Below are 13581 nucleotides of genomic sequence, written 5' to 3' on the forward strand. Positions count from 1 at the left end.
ATAAATATATATATATATATATATATATATATATAATTCAGTTCATTATCATTATTTTTTTTAACTTTTTATGCAGCTCATGCTGCTGCTGAGGCTGGCAGGGGGGGGGGGGAGGGGGGTGCGTGCGCTCCTGCCGCTGCGTGCGCTCCTGATGCTGCCGCCGCCGGGTGAGCCTGCTGCCGGGCCGGGTGAGTGCCGGGTGGGTGGGAGGGGGGTGCTGCTCATCGGTGGTGATCGGTGCTGTACTTAACAGCACCGATCACCACCGATCCCTGTGTTACCGAGCGGCTTAGACGCCGGTAACACAGGAAACGCTGTGAACGGCTGTTCAGATTTGAACAGCCAATCACAGCGATCGCCGACCGGGGGGGGCACCCCTGCCCCCCCTGGGCGGCGAGGGGGGATTGCTGTCAGGGACAGCAGACATCTCCTAACTGTCACCGCGTCTATAGACGCAGTGACAGTTAGAAGCCATGACGTACATCATGGGCATGACGTACATGTACGTCAAATGTCGGGAAGTACTTCCCGACCATGACGTACATGTACGTCAAATGTCGGGAAGGGGTTAAGAAACTGTTAATAAATAAATAAAATAATAATGATCCGGTGATGGGGTAGCACGGCAATGCACTTCACAGTGTGGCCGAATAATATTTGGGTCGACCCTGACCTCTGTGCAACCCTACGCTGTTTCAATCAGACCAGCATTCCTAAGATGCTGGGGCATCTTCAGCTGCAAATGAATATGCACTTGCTCAGTAGCAATAGGCCAGGAGATGGTACCAAATGCCCTGTATATCTCTAGCCAAGTGGCGCCTGGCTGTACCCATACCGTGCGGGGGAAGGAGGGTATGTGGGCTGCACCTGGCTGCCTGGTACAGTGTACTCACTGTACTGTACCCGTACGTGGGCAGCATGGGGTACACGGGCAGCGCCTGGCTAATACATACTAGGCTGCAGCAACCTGGTCCTGCACTCATTCCGGCCTGGGACTGGTGGTCTACTCTGGTAGCCTAGCAACAGGCAGCTGTTAAAGTTGAGTTACATATACCCCACAGTAGAATAGTATGGACGCCATTTTGGTTCACAGAGTTACGTAAATAAATAGAGTATAGGAACCAGTAGGAATAATTATGCGAACCCTGTGCGCAACCATACTAATACACATAAATTTATATCCCACACGCACAAATAATAAAATATAGTTAAATGGTTTAAATGCGCTACACATAAGTATAAATGGTAAAACACGATCTCCCCTGGACATATTTTGCATCCGCGTGTTCCGTCTCTCATGCGTAGCGCTCCGGTGATTGTTTAAAGTGCGCAACATTTACCAGTTAAGAGTTATGGACCAAATACATATCTAATGTTTAACATTGCCATGAGGACAGTATAATTGAAAGATCTGGATAAAACAGGTCGCACAGCTTGACCCCTAGACCTATGACGACGCCTGTGGACAAAGACACAGCTGTGCATTCTACTGTACCAATCAAGGAGAAGCGAAACCTGACCTCTTGGCCAATGGAGAACTTTACTGTCCCCTTTTGTCTGGACCCTTATATAATGTTGAGCACAGCATAAGGACTCTGTCTTCTTATCTTCTATAGTGGATCTTTGTATTTGTAGTTGTACAGTATATGAGCCGATTGTATTTACATCTGTTTTCCCCTTTTTCATTAGTTTGTTTGTATTGTATAGTGATCTGTATATTGTTACAGGTACACCACCGATTTTCCGGCAACCGTTTGTCTGGAACCTCTTTTAATCCGGACACTTTTGATTTGTCCGGATTAAAGGAGTTTAGGGACCTCCTTTAATCCGGACAAAGCAAAATTGTAAATTGTCTGGATTAAAAGAGGTTGATGAACTTTTTTAATCCGGAACACTTTCTGCGCATGGGCGTAACACGCAATAGGCGCAAGTGTCAGTGATTACAGCTTCCGTGGACACTGCAGGTGACACAGGAAGCATCATGGTGTCTGAGGTCAGATCAAGTGCCGCACATCGGGCGGAACACACAGCATGAGCAAGTGCCACTGGGTACAGCTTCCAAGGATCCCGCAGGTGACACAGCAGGCAGCAGTGGGGCTGATATGGCGTCCAAGGTCCCAGCAAGTACCACACATAAAGACAGCATAAACAGGTGCCACTGGGTACAGCTTCCAAGGACACTGCAGGTGACACAGCAGGCAGCAGTTGGGCTGATATGGCATCCAAGGTCCCAGCAAGACTTTCATTCATACTGCACTTACTGTTAATGGTTGTTCAAAATATACCTGATACCTGTTTTGCTTATACAGCAGGTAGTACACTGTAATAAACCGTTTTGTATACACTGCTGTGTTTATTCATTCATTAATATTATGCTGTACCATATATTTGACTATTTATTGCTTTAGAAATGTACTGAAGGTGCAAAATTATTAAAAACTAGAAATCCTTCTGTAATCCGGCAAAATCGATAATCCGGCATGGCATTGGAACCAATCATGCCGGAAAATCGGTGGTGTACAGGTCGAGTATCCCGTATCCGAATATCCGTTATCCGAATTATTCCGAAAACCAGACATTCCAGAAAGTGAACACTGGATTGGAGCATGGCATCCAGGAGGGGCGGGGACCAGTAATTATGCGGGGTGGTGGGCAGGTGTCTCTTTGCATGCTCAGAGGGAGATGGATGACGGCCTGCTTCTCTCCCCAGCTCAGCACATGGCACTGAGCAGAATGTGCTGAGCTGGGGGGGGGGGGGGGGGGGGGGGGAGGCTGTGCCGTTATCTCTCTCCCAACTGCCCAGCTCCCTTAAAGGAAAGAGCAGGACCCGGGCCCCTACAACAGTACCCACTACCTACCTCTCGACGCCACTGGCTGCAAATCCATATGTAACTCGCTCACCATCGAATGATGTTTCCATGATGTGCATTATCCAGAACCTACTCTACCTGTGCGATAGAAACAGGCTGATCGAGCCCGGAGCTAACGTCACACCCCATCCCTGAAAACACTTGGGCATGTCTATATTTTCCCTGAGACTCCGAGATAACTGCTGTTTGCTGGCTTCAGGTCAGCCAAACAGTGGCCACAATAAGGAAAAAAGTGGGTGTTCAGACAGAAAATAAGCGCTTTAGAATAAATTCCCTGAAGCTGATGGTTTACACAGGGTTGCGGATGGATCCTCTTGACAATGGTCCGAGATGATGAACATGTAAAAACGGTACTCTTTACCTAGATGGGCGCCAGTGATTGAAATCGCGGGCGTCGGGGGTAAAAATCGCGGTGACCGCGATTTTCCCATAGGGAACAATGTTAAAAAGGCTGATTGACCGCGATTTTACTGTTAAATGCCTCAATGGACCCGATTTGGCCATAGGAATCAATGTTAAATGGGCCACAGAGCCCAAATAGGCACAATTAACCCTTAAATGTCCCCCCCAATTTTTAACGCCACCCCACGATCCACGCCAACCCGAAGCGTGGCGAGCCCAGCGAGCCCGCGAGGGGCGGCGGTACGCGTCCTCCGACCTTTTCATGCCCTACTATCCACTAGGGCGTGGAGTGAGAATAGAATAGTGTGGCGAGCGCAGCGAGCCACCGAGCCCGAAGCGTGGCGAGCGCAGCGAGCCCCGCGAGGGGACGCGGATACCTTCACAGTTATACGCGTCCCCTCGCGGGCTTCACAGGTGTCCGTGGCGACGCGGACACCTGTGAAGCCCGCGAGGGGACGCGTCTACCTGTGAAGGTATCCGCGTCCCCTCGCGGGGCTCGCTGCGCTCGCCACACTATTCTATTCTCACTCCACGCCCTAGTGGATAGTAGGGCATGAAAAGGTCGGAGGACGCGTACCGCTGCGCTCGCCACGCTTCGGGTTGGCGTGGATCGTGGGGTGGCGTTAAAAATTGGGGGGGACATTTAAGGGTTAATTGTGCCTATTTGGGCTCTGTGGCCCATTTAACATTGATTCCTATGGCCAAATCGGGTCCATTGAGGCATTTAACAGTAAAATCGTGTCCATCGGGCCTTTTAACATTGATTCCTATGGCAAATCGGGAGCATCGCGTCGCGGGCATCGCGGGTACATTTATGGCCGGCCGCGACGCGACCGACACGATTTCCATGTTTAACATGGGTTTCAATGGGAAATCGCGGGCATCGCGTCGGTCGCGTCGCGGCCAGACATAAATGTACCCGCGATGCCCGCGACGGGCGCCCAACTAAGTAAAGAGTACCGTAAAAACTATTAAAAGAAAAAACAATGTGTAGCAATTTCTAGGACAATATGATAAGAGTCCCCAGGTGTTCTTATTTTCAAAAGAGTGAGGAGGTCTGATGACGATTAAGCCTTCACCACTATGGGTAAGAAGATAGATGCACATACAGGAAAACTTTCTTATTGAGGTAAAGATTGTAAGATTGTAATGAGCAAACCTGTACTGTAAATACCCCTTTTACACCAAAATCCCAGATCCAACCTGGGATTTGGAACAAAGGATTTTTCAGTGCACAGCTAGCCCCCCCCCGTCCCCGTCCACGAGGTGAACGGATGCCGCACACAGGCATCCACTCACCTCCTCCCTGCCTCTGCTGCTGTCTGCACCCCCGTCCCGGTTCGGAGGTTATGCTGTAAACTATAAACGGGATCCGGGCCGGATGACCAGGCATACACGTTTACACTGCCCCCCACCCGATTCCTCCCCGTGTTCCACCTTGGTCAGGGGGAAATGGACCCATGGTTTTTAAATACCCCCTTTACACCGACGCTGACCTGGGTCCAAGAGGCAAAAACCCGTGTTTTTACGAGAGTGTAAAAGGGGAATAAGTTAAGTTATACAATTTAACATTTTTTGTGTTTCCTGAAAAAAAAATACTGTATGTCTACATAATTTAAAGCATTCAGTATTAATGGATCTACTCAGGGCTGGTGTAAGGCTTCTCAGCACCCTAGGCAAAACTTACACCTACTGACCCCCTACACACACACACACACACACACACACACCCCATACCGCCACCAATATCAACTTTATAACCCATCAAGGCATACTTGCTTAAAATTCAAGAAGGGCGGGGAGACTCACAAAAATTGGATGGTCCTTCGAGCAAGTCCCCTGCACAAGAAGGAGGGAGCAGAAAAGTAGGGAAGTATGCCTCAAGAGAAAGTATGAAGGTGAGGTCTTATAGGTTCCACAGCTGCCACCTGCATTAAGTACAACAAGGATCCTCATAGACACCCCCCCCCCCCCCCCCCAGATCCCGGCGCCCTGGGCAGCGCCTAATGGTAGAGCCGGCCATGGATCTACTTTGTACAGCTGATTTTAAAAGTCATCCAAAACTATGCTGCTCTTCTTTGAGACATTGACCACACTTCTACAGCTCACTGCACGTTGACCCCTAGTGGAGACAACTAGAAAAGTCTGATTCTTATGATCGTAGTGTGACCAACATGGCTGCCTCACCTGGCATGCTTGAGAATGGTTTGGAAAAAAATATTTTATTGTTTTGGGATACCATTACACTCAGGGTAATACTACTTAGTGCGCCCTGGATGGCTGCCTCATCAGTTACCCATTTGTGGGTAGAAAATATGACCCATGAAAGCTATTATCCAAAATGCCTGCACCAACCCTACACACTGCTTATTGGGCATTCTAGGTTTCTTTTACTGCTGTATTACTTCAGTACTATAAAGATTTTTTTTTATCCCTGTGAGCCCTGAGTTCTGCTGGGGCTATTTAATTAAACTTAATAAAATTAGTATGGAATGACTGAAAACCTCATCAAGTATATTTCAGTGTGTAAAACTGGGCAGATAATTTTTTTCAGAGGCACCTATTATGGATGAGTTTAAGGGCTGGATTTAACAGAGCAATAGTAATATGCGCAAAATCAGCCTCGTTTTGTGTGTAACAATATTGCCTTTAGAATCACGCCAATACACATACTGTATATGTGTATCGGCGATCTGTGCATACTAGTGTTCTCTGATTAGAACATTGGTGATATAACTAGATCTTGACTACATGTAGTCAAGATCTAGTCAGGCAATGTCCGCATATCGCAGATGCTCAGGGGCATACACATGGAGCAATTCATGCTTAATTTCAAAGCAATCCAGTCAGACACCCTTTATGTAAAAAATACCTCACCATGGCCCCCTTATTTGTGACAAGCAAATGTTAATGTGTTATAAATAAATATAATGTTAACCTTTACTAAATCAGATTTTAAAACCAAATGAAATTGCTGGTAATATGTACAATATTAAAAATAGTTCAAAAATACATCATGTGTCATTTTAGAGTAGGAAGCGAGTAATGTATAATTATAAATTTGACACAGTCGTGTGTTCACTTTTTGGGTGTACATTCGGGCAGGCTGCTGGCTTAGTGCTCTAAGCCATTTTGGCCAAGTACACTGAGCTGTTTTGGCCAAGTACACACAGCGATGCTGCAGGGTTGCGCATCACTATCGCCGCAGTGTACACACTGGGTGGGTTTGGCTAACCTTTTAGGCGATTTTGATTATCTAGTCAAAATTGCACAGTGTGTAAATGGCTTTAGTATAGTTGGTGGCTGTTCTCCAAATCCTTCCAGTTACTGGCACAGTCTGCAGACAAGGGGCAATTAAACTTTTCAGTGAAGCGCTGGCAGAACCCCTCATGGACACAAAAATTGTCCCATAGAGGTTGCTGTAACTCTCATAGATATGCACAACTCAACATCCAGTACAAGTGGATCAGCAGGAATATTTTTGGTTATTGTTGTAAGAAGTTATAAAATGTTAAGAATTCCTATCATTGCAGAGTTTTTGTAGAGCACTTAGTGAATAATCTAGTCATGAACAGCCAATATTGTCCTATTCAGAAAAGTGTATTTTCAATGAGTACACTGACAAGTATAGACCTATATTCTGTAACTATTAGCAACCATTTTCATGCTGGTTATTACAAAAGCAATTTCTGCATTGGAACTGGTGCTTGGTGACAACCATTTCATGTTCGAGGGTCATTACTACATACAACTGGCAGGCACGACAATGGGGTCAAATGTGGCCCCATGCTATGCCAACCTATATATGGACCAGAACGAACAACGCCACATTATACCCAAGTACAAACAAAATCTGATTTATTTCAAGAGATACATCAACGACGTCATAGTAATATGGGAGGGTTGCATGGACTCTTTCAATAAAACGGTGGACTCACTAAATGCCCTTGATAGCCCTGTACGCTTCACAACAACAGCTGATCCTGTACAGATCCATTTTTTGGATGTCACGTTATTCCTTTATAGGAAAGACATGGATAGAAACACCCTTTTGTGGGATACTAGCCACCATCCGCACCAATTAAAGTCAAATCTACCCGTGTCCCAATTCCTCAGAGTGTGGCATCCTTACTTAAATATGGTATGGACAAAGGACATCTATCGGAGAAATTACATAAAGCATTATTGCCGGCACACCCGGTAGTGCTGGTTCTATATACGACTACGAAGGTCCATAAATCTTTGGTAAAACCACCGGGCAGGCCGATAATAGCTGCCGTCAAATCTTTGATGCAACCTGTGGCACTATATCTGGACTCAATTCTACAGCCACTAATCCAAGTCCACCCCCGATTCCTAATGGACACTAACACCCTTTTGAAAAGACTTGCGGACCTCTCCGTGCTTGATGTCAATATTACATTGTGTAGTGTAGATGTTCAGAGTCTGTACACTGTGATCCCCCATGAACATTAAATGGTTTTCAAACATGCTCAGTGTCTACATCTGCTACTCCATCAAACAGATGTTTCAGGGCATCAAACAGATGTTTCAGGGCATCAGTATGGAGTATTTCCAACTTGCCAATATTTTAGGGACTCAAAACATAAACTAGCATGTGATTATAATTAACACCGCACTAAATATAGTGTAGTTCACCTGCAAAACATGGCCCTTGGGCTTCTCAGATAAGCATAGTGAAAAAATGTGCTATTTTATGCTTCAAAAGGAATGCAAAGTGGACATCTGCTCTAAAAATCAGATGAGCTGCAGTAGAAGCCACAGGTCACAGCAAAGCACTGCAAATGTAAAGGAATGGCTTTCCCTGCATTCAGCGACCGGGTCACTAGACTCATTAAGAGCTGTCAAACCTCCTTCCCTACATTTGTAGCATAACATTAGTTTCTCAAAAATGATAAACCCAATATAAACTATTTTATCACATGTTAGGAGCAACTCATTAAGGGCTTTATTCAGGTTTGCACGCAGCCGCCAAAGTTCATGCAAGTAAACAGTTATCTGCAGACTGCGCACGTGAAGCAATTGCACTGTGCAAGTCTCAAGGTGCTTCTGTAATGGTGCTCGCATTGGAAGTTCTCATACATTGTTAGACAGGACTGTTAGGGAGAGTAACGTGGAGTGGCAGCAAAAGAGCAGGCAGGTAATGGCCGATTTCATGGCCTGCTGTATTTATTGTCAGCTGTGATCATTTACATAAACAAACATGGCACTTGCAGCACTACTGTCGCAGCTTGTCTGCAGTGCACAACCCTAGCAGTCAATATTACCTGTTATCATATATAGGCTGTTTGTGTACGCATTAGAAATTTAGTTTGCAATGAGAGTTAAATCATCTTTTTTGCATGACAGCTTATTTACTAATACCCATTTCAGACATATGCAAAAATCCCAAGATTTTTACGTGCACGCGCATCATCCCGGGACTAGTTCTCTGTCCATTTCGGCTAATTAAGTGTGTTGCTTAACTGGAAAAAGTTGTCATTGGCTTCTGTTATTACTGAGGTCTGTTAATGCATTTGGAAGATGTTTGCGCATATTTGTTTATGTAATAACAGTTATGGTGTGTACACACGGGGGGCGATATGCCGTGCTATGCGAGTCCCGATGCGATCAGATCACATCGGGACTCGCAGCACAGGGCATGCATGGAGGGGCACAATTTAGATTATATAGTGCAGATCTGCACTATATAGTCTTGCCTGCCCTCTCTATGTGTCTGCCGATTTGCGCTCACGCGGGAGCGTGCATCGGGCTCGCAAGCCCTAAAAAAGCATGCGATCTGCATGCGATATGGCTTCCAATGTTCACTATATCGGCAACATTGGAAGCCATATCTTTTATACAGCTCAGAAAGTTTTGTTGATATTTACAATTGGAAATATGGATGAAACAACCCAGTTATACCCCTTTCACATCACACTTTTAAAATGGTATATTGCCATTTTTTTTTCCATTTTAAAACGCTTAAGGCTGCAATGTGAAAGTGCCAGAGTTGATTTACCGGTTAAAGTTAACCGGTATTTCAACACGGTTAAAAAGCAGAGTCCTACACGTTTTAAAGCCGTTTTTTTGGCAGTTTGAACAGCTCTATTTCAATGGCTTGAAACGTGTCCCTTGGGGGTTAAACGGGTTGAATGTTTGAATGGTATTAAATGATTTTTAAAACGGTTTTCACCTGCAATGTGAAAGGTCTCAAGGCTCAGACCCATTTTAAAGTCCTATTTAAGAATACCGTGTCATTACCCATTTCTGCAATGTGAAAGCAGTAGTAGTTATAGACAGTAAAAATAGTATTTACCAGCAATACAGATGCATCATAAGTACAAATCTGTCTAAAGGTCCATACACACTGGGCGATCGCTCAGTCTGCATGAATTTTCCCAGGAGTGGACAATTTTCCATAGTAGAACACTATTTATTTATTTATTAGCAGTTTCTTAGGTACTTGTTTCCTAGCACGGCGCCACCGATTTTAATTGTATTGATCGCGGCCGCAAAAATCGTGTTGATCGCATCGCATGCCAACCAAATCGCATGCGATGAGTGCGATTTTTACATAGGAATCAATGTAAAATGGTCCCTGAGACCCAATTTTACATCAATTCCAATGTAAAATAGGTTTTTTTTGACAATCACAAGTGCGCAATTAAATACACAGTGCAGCTAGAAAAAGTACACCATAAAGGCACACATCCAAGAAAATGCCTTAAAAGATAGACCAAAGTAGAAGACAAATGGTGACTAGTAACAGCGCTTAGTGTATAACCAACAAGTAAAACAATAGGTTTTTATATCACCATTGATTTGGACACATTCTTAAATAGGTGTCAGCATTCAGGTAACCTGTAATGAGAATACACCCCTCCACACGGATAGTATGGCAGGGGTGACAAAGCAGAGTACACAAATAGTGCAGGTTATCCTTGATTAAAAGAAATTTTTAATACAGATGTCCACTTACAATCTGCAGACAATAAAAACAGCATGGGTGGTATTCCACAGGGGCAAAAGCAGCACGGCAAAGATGATTAACAGGCAGGTCCAAAAGAGTCCAACCAATCTCCCGTCCGGAGCAGGGGTTCAGCGGCACTCAAGGTTCTGCGATAGCCAGCGTCTTCTGTCCTCCGTGGCACCTCCGATGTAACACTCAACGCGTTTCAGATAGAATCCTTCCTCACACTCCTGAGGAAGGATTCTATCTGAAACGCGTTGAGTGTTACATCGGAGGTGCCACGGAGGACAGAAGACGCTGGCTATCGCAGAACCTTGAGTGCCGCTGAACCCCTGCTCCGGACGGGAGATTGGTTGGACTCTTTTGGACCTGCCTGTTAATCATCTTTGCCGTGCTGCTTTTGCCCCTGTGGAATACCACCCATGCTGTTTTTATTGTCTGCAGATTGTAAGTGGACATCTGTATTAAAAATTTCTTTTAATCAAGGATAACCTGCACTATTTGTGTACTCTGCTTTGTCACCCCTGCCATACTATCCGTGTGGAGGGGTGTATTCTCATTACAGGTTACCTGAATGCTGACATCAATTCCAATGTAAAAAGCCCCAAAACCCCCCATTTTGATAGCAAACCCCCCCTGATGGGTGAAATGGCCCTTCATTGTTAACGCCACCCCACTATTGACGGCAAGCGCAGCGAGCCCACGTGGGGCGGCGGTACGCGTCCTCCGACCTTTTCATACCCCCACTATCCACGTCGGCGTGGAGATGATTTTATATAGTGTGGCGAGCGCAGCGAGCCACCGAGCCCGAAGCGTGGCGAGCGCAGAGAGCCCTGTGAGGGGACGCGCATAACATCACAGGTATACGCATGCGCTCGCCATGCTTCGGGCTCGGTGGCTCGCTGCGCTCGTCACACTATATAAATTGCCCATATTGGCCCTTTTCCCATTGTTCCCTATGTAAAATCGCGTGGATCGCCTCAATCGCATTGCATGCCATTATAATGGCATGCGACTGACGCGATCAACGCGATTTTAACTTTAAAAATAATTTAACATTGTTCTCTTTGGGAAAATCACATTGATCGCATCGTGGCCCATTATAATGGGCCGCGATGGACACGATCAACGCGATTTTCTCTTTACCGGCAAGTAAAGCTGGTAATTGACAGAAAATCGTGTCCATCGCATGCATTAAGTACCTTAACTTAAGGCATGCTATCAACCCCGACGGGAGCCATGCTAGGAAACAAGTACCGTTTCTTATATAGCGCACACAGATTCCGCAGCGCTTTACAGAGAATATTTGAACATTCACATCAGTCCCTGCCCTAGTGGAGCTTACAATCTATATTCCCTACCGCATGTACATGCAAACACAGACATTCTAGGGTTAATTTTTTTTTGGGGGGGAGCCAATTAACCTACCAGTATATTTTTGGATTGTGGGAGGAAACCGGAGTACCCGGAGGAAACCCACGCAAGTACAGGGAGAATATACAAACTCTGCACAGTTAGGGCTATGCTGTGTATTGAACCCTTACACCATCCGTACTGCCCCAACACTATGAAAATCTGTCCACCCTGTCGCTCATTTGCTGGTAATACTAGCAGATCAGCAGCAGTTCCAGCGATGATACGGGGCCAGTGATGACACAGAGACAAAACTGAGGTGCTTTCCGCTCAAAAGTACCCAGTGTGTATGGGCCTTAAGCCACTTACACAGTAAAATTGTTCACTCTGCACTTCTCAGGGTATATACAAGAATTACAAGTGTAATAAATTCACACAATGTTATTTTCTTTCCAACCAGTGGACAATCACTGCATTAGCCCATTCAATGGGCCATAACAATAAGCAGCCAATTTAAGCAGGTCCATCTAATTATATAAATAAAAAAACGAGCCAGATGGCTACATAATATATGTGTGTGCAATGAGGCTCTACAGTACATGGCACATAACACAATGTAAATAGCAGGTGCCAAACAAGATGCTAGTCAATTGCTGCAGGAAGAATTCATTCATTGTAGCAAACTGCTGTCACAGCTTTGAGTAAACAGATTAAAATAAGCTTCACTATAGCAGAGACCCGAATCATTGCATTCCTGAGACACAGCTGAGAATAGCAGGCGTGGAGGCAGGCCAGGGATGTGAGAGCAAAAAGTTTGTAGGGGAAGCTCCTGGAGTGGGGTCAGGAGGGAGTCAGTGGCAGAACTGCTGCTATGCTATGCATATAGTTATTATCCCTGCTCCAGCCTACTTGATAACACCCCAGCAGCTGCACATACTAGGCTACATGTATGTAAGTATGTAGCACATCCCAGCAACTGCACATACCAATCTATATGTACGTATTTATTTATGTAGCACATCCCAGCTGCTGCTACATGGTCTTGGAGCAACCTCCATACAACTACAAAGATAACAAACACAAACAGCGCATCACAAGTAAATAAACAGATGGAGGATTGGGCTTGCATCATCAGAGAGACAGACTTCACTTCCCTCATGGACCTTTCTCATCTGTAGAACTAGTAACAAGTAGACGCAAGTATAAAGGGACACTGGATACATGGAGACGCGTCACTGTGCTATGTATATATATTATCAGGCTCCCTCAGAGCACGTACTCACCATGCTGCCGCCCCACTCACACTCACTTTCTCCCACTGGCAGCAACTATCACCCGGCAACAACTTATCTTCCTCTCATTCCTCCTCCTGAGTTTTTTTTTTTTTTTTTCAAACTGGGATGAACAGAGCCGGGACGGACTACAGGAAGAGTCTGATTGGCTGACAGTCCGCAGTTTCGGCTGTCCATTGGCTGCTGTATAGATCAGTCTGCTAGAGATTGTGCCTCCCCTTCTCTCCCCCCACAGTCACACTGACTGTACCGCATTCTCCCAGCACAGCAGCAGCAGCAGCAGCATTCCTCCGTCGTCACGTGACCGATGGCTTCTTCCCCAGCAGCTGTCTCCGAGACCATCCCAGTCCGACTCCCAGCAGCTGAGCAGCAGCACCTCCGGGAGGGACAGGACGAGGAGAAGGAGGCTACTCAGCTGTCCTGTTTGGGTTTTGTTTTACCCCAAATAATAGACACAGTGCATTTGCATTGACATTTATTTGCACAAATCAGAAAGCTCTAAAGGGGTTCTGAACGGCCACTGCTTTATTTTCTGGCACTTTTATCTATTGAGTGTCTTATAAAGAGCAAAATATGTCACTGCACTTTAAAATTGGAAACGGTGATAATAAAACAAACTGTGTAAAACACAGTCAAAAAGGTTGACTTGCATTAGGTCGACATGAGTATAAGGTCAACAGAGCAAAAGGTT

General features: G+C 45.5%; 1 protein-coding gene across 5 annotated transcripts in view; it reads right to left on the bottom strand.

Moving 5' to 3' along the window:
- Window positions 1–13025, bottom strand: part of ARHGEF10 (Rho guanine nucleotide exchange factor 10) — a 165225-nt gene extending 152200 nt beyond the window's left edge. For all 5 annotated transcript variants that reach the window (XM_083177365.1, XM_083177366.1, XM_083177361.1 and 2 more), the window contains exon 1: window positions 12882–13025. The gene's annotated coding sequence lies outside the window, so the exon portion shown is untranslated. The remainder of the gene's footprint in view (window positions 1–12881) is intronic.
- Between the last annotated feature and the right edge of the window lie 556 nt (window positions 13026–13581).

The sequence above is a fragment of the Crinia signifera genome, chromosome 3 (assembly GCF_055691185.1).
Source record: "Crinia signifera chromosome 3, ASM5569118v1, whole genome shotgun sequence".
Classification (NCBI taxonomy): Eukaryota; Metazoa; Chordata; class Amphibia; order Anura; family Myobatrachidae; genus Crinia; species Crinia signifera.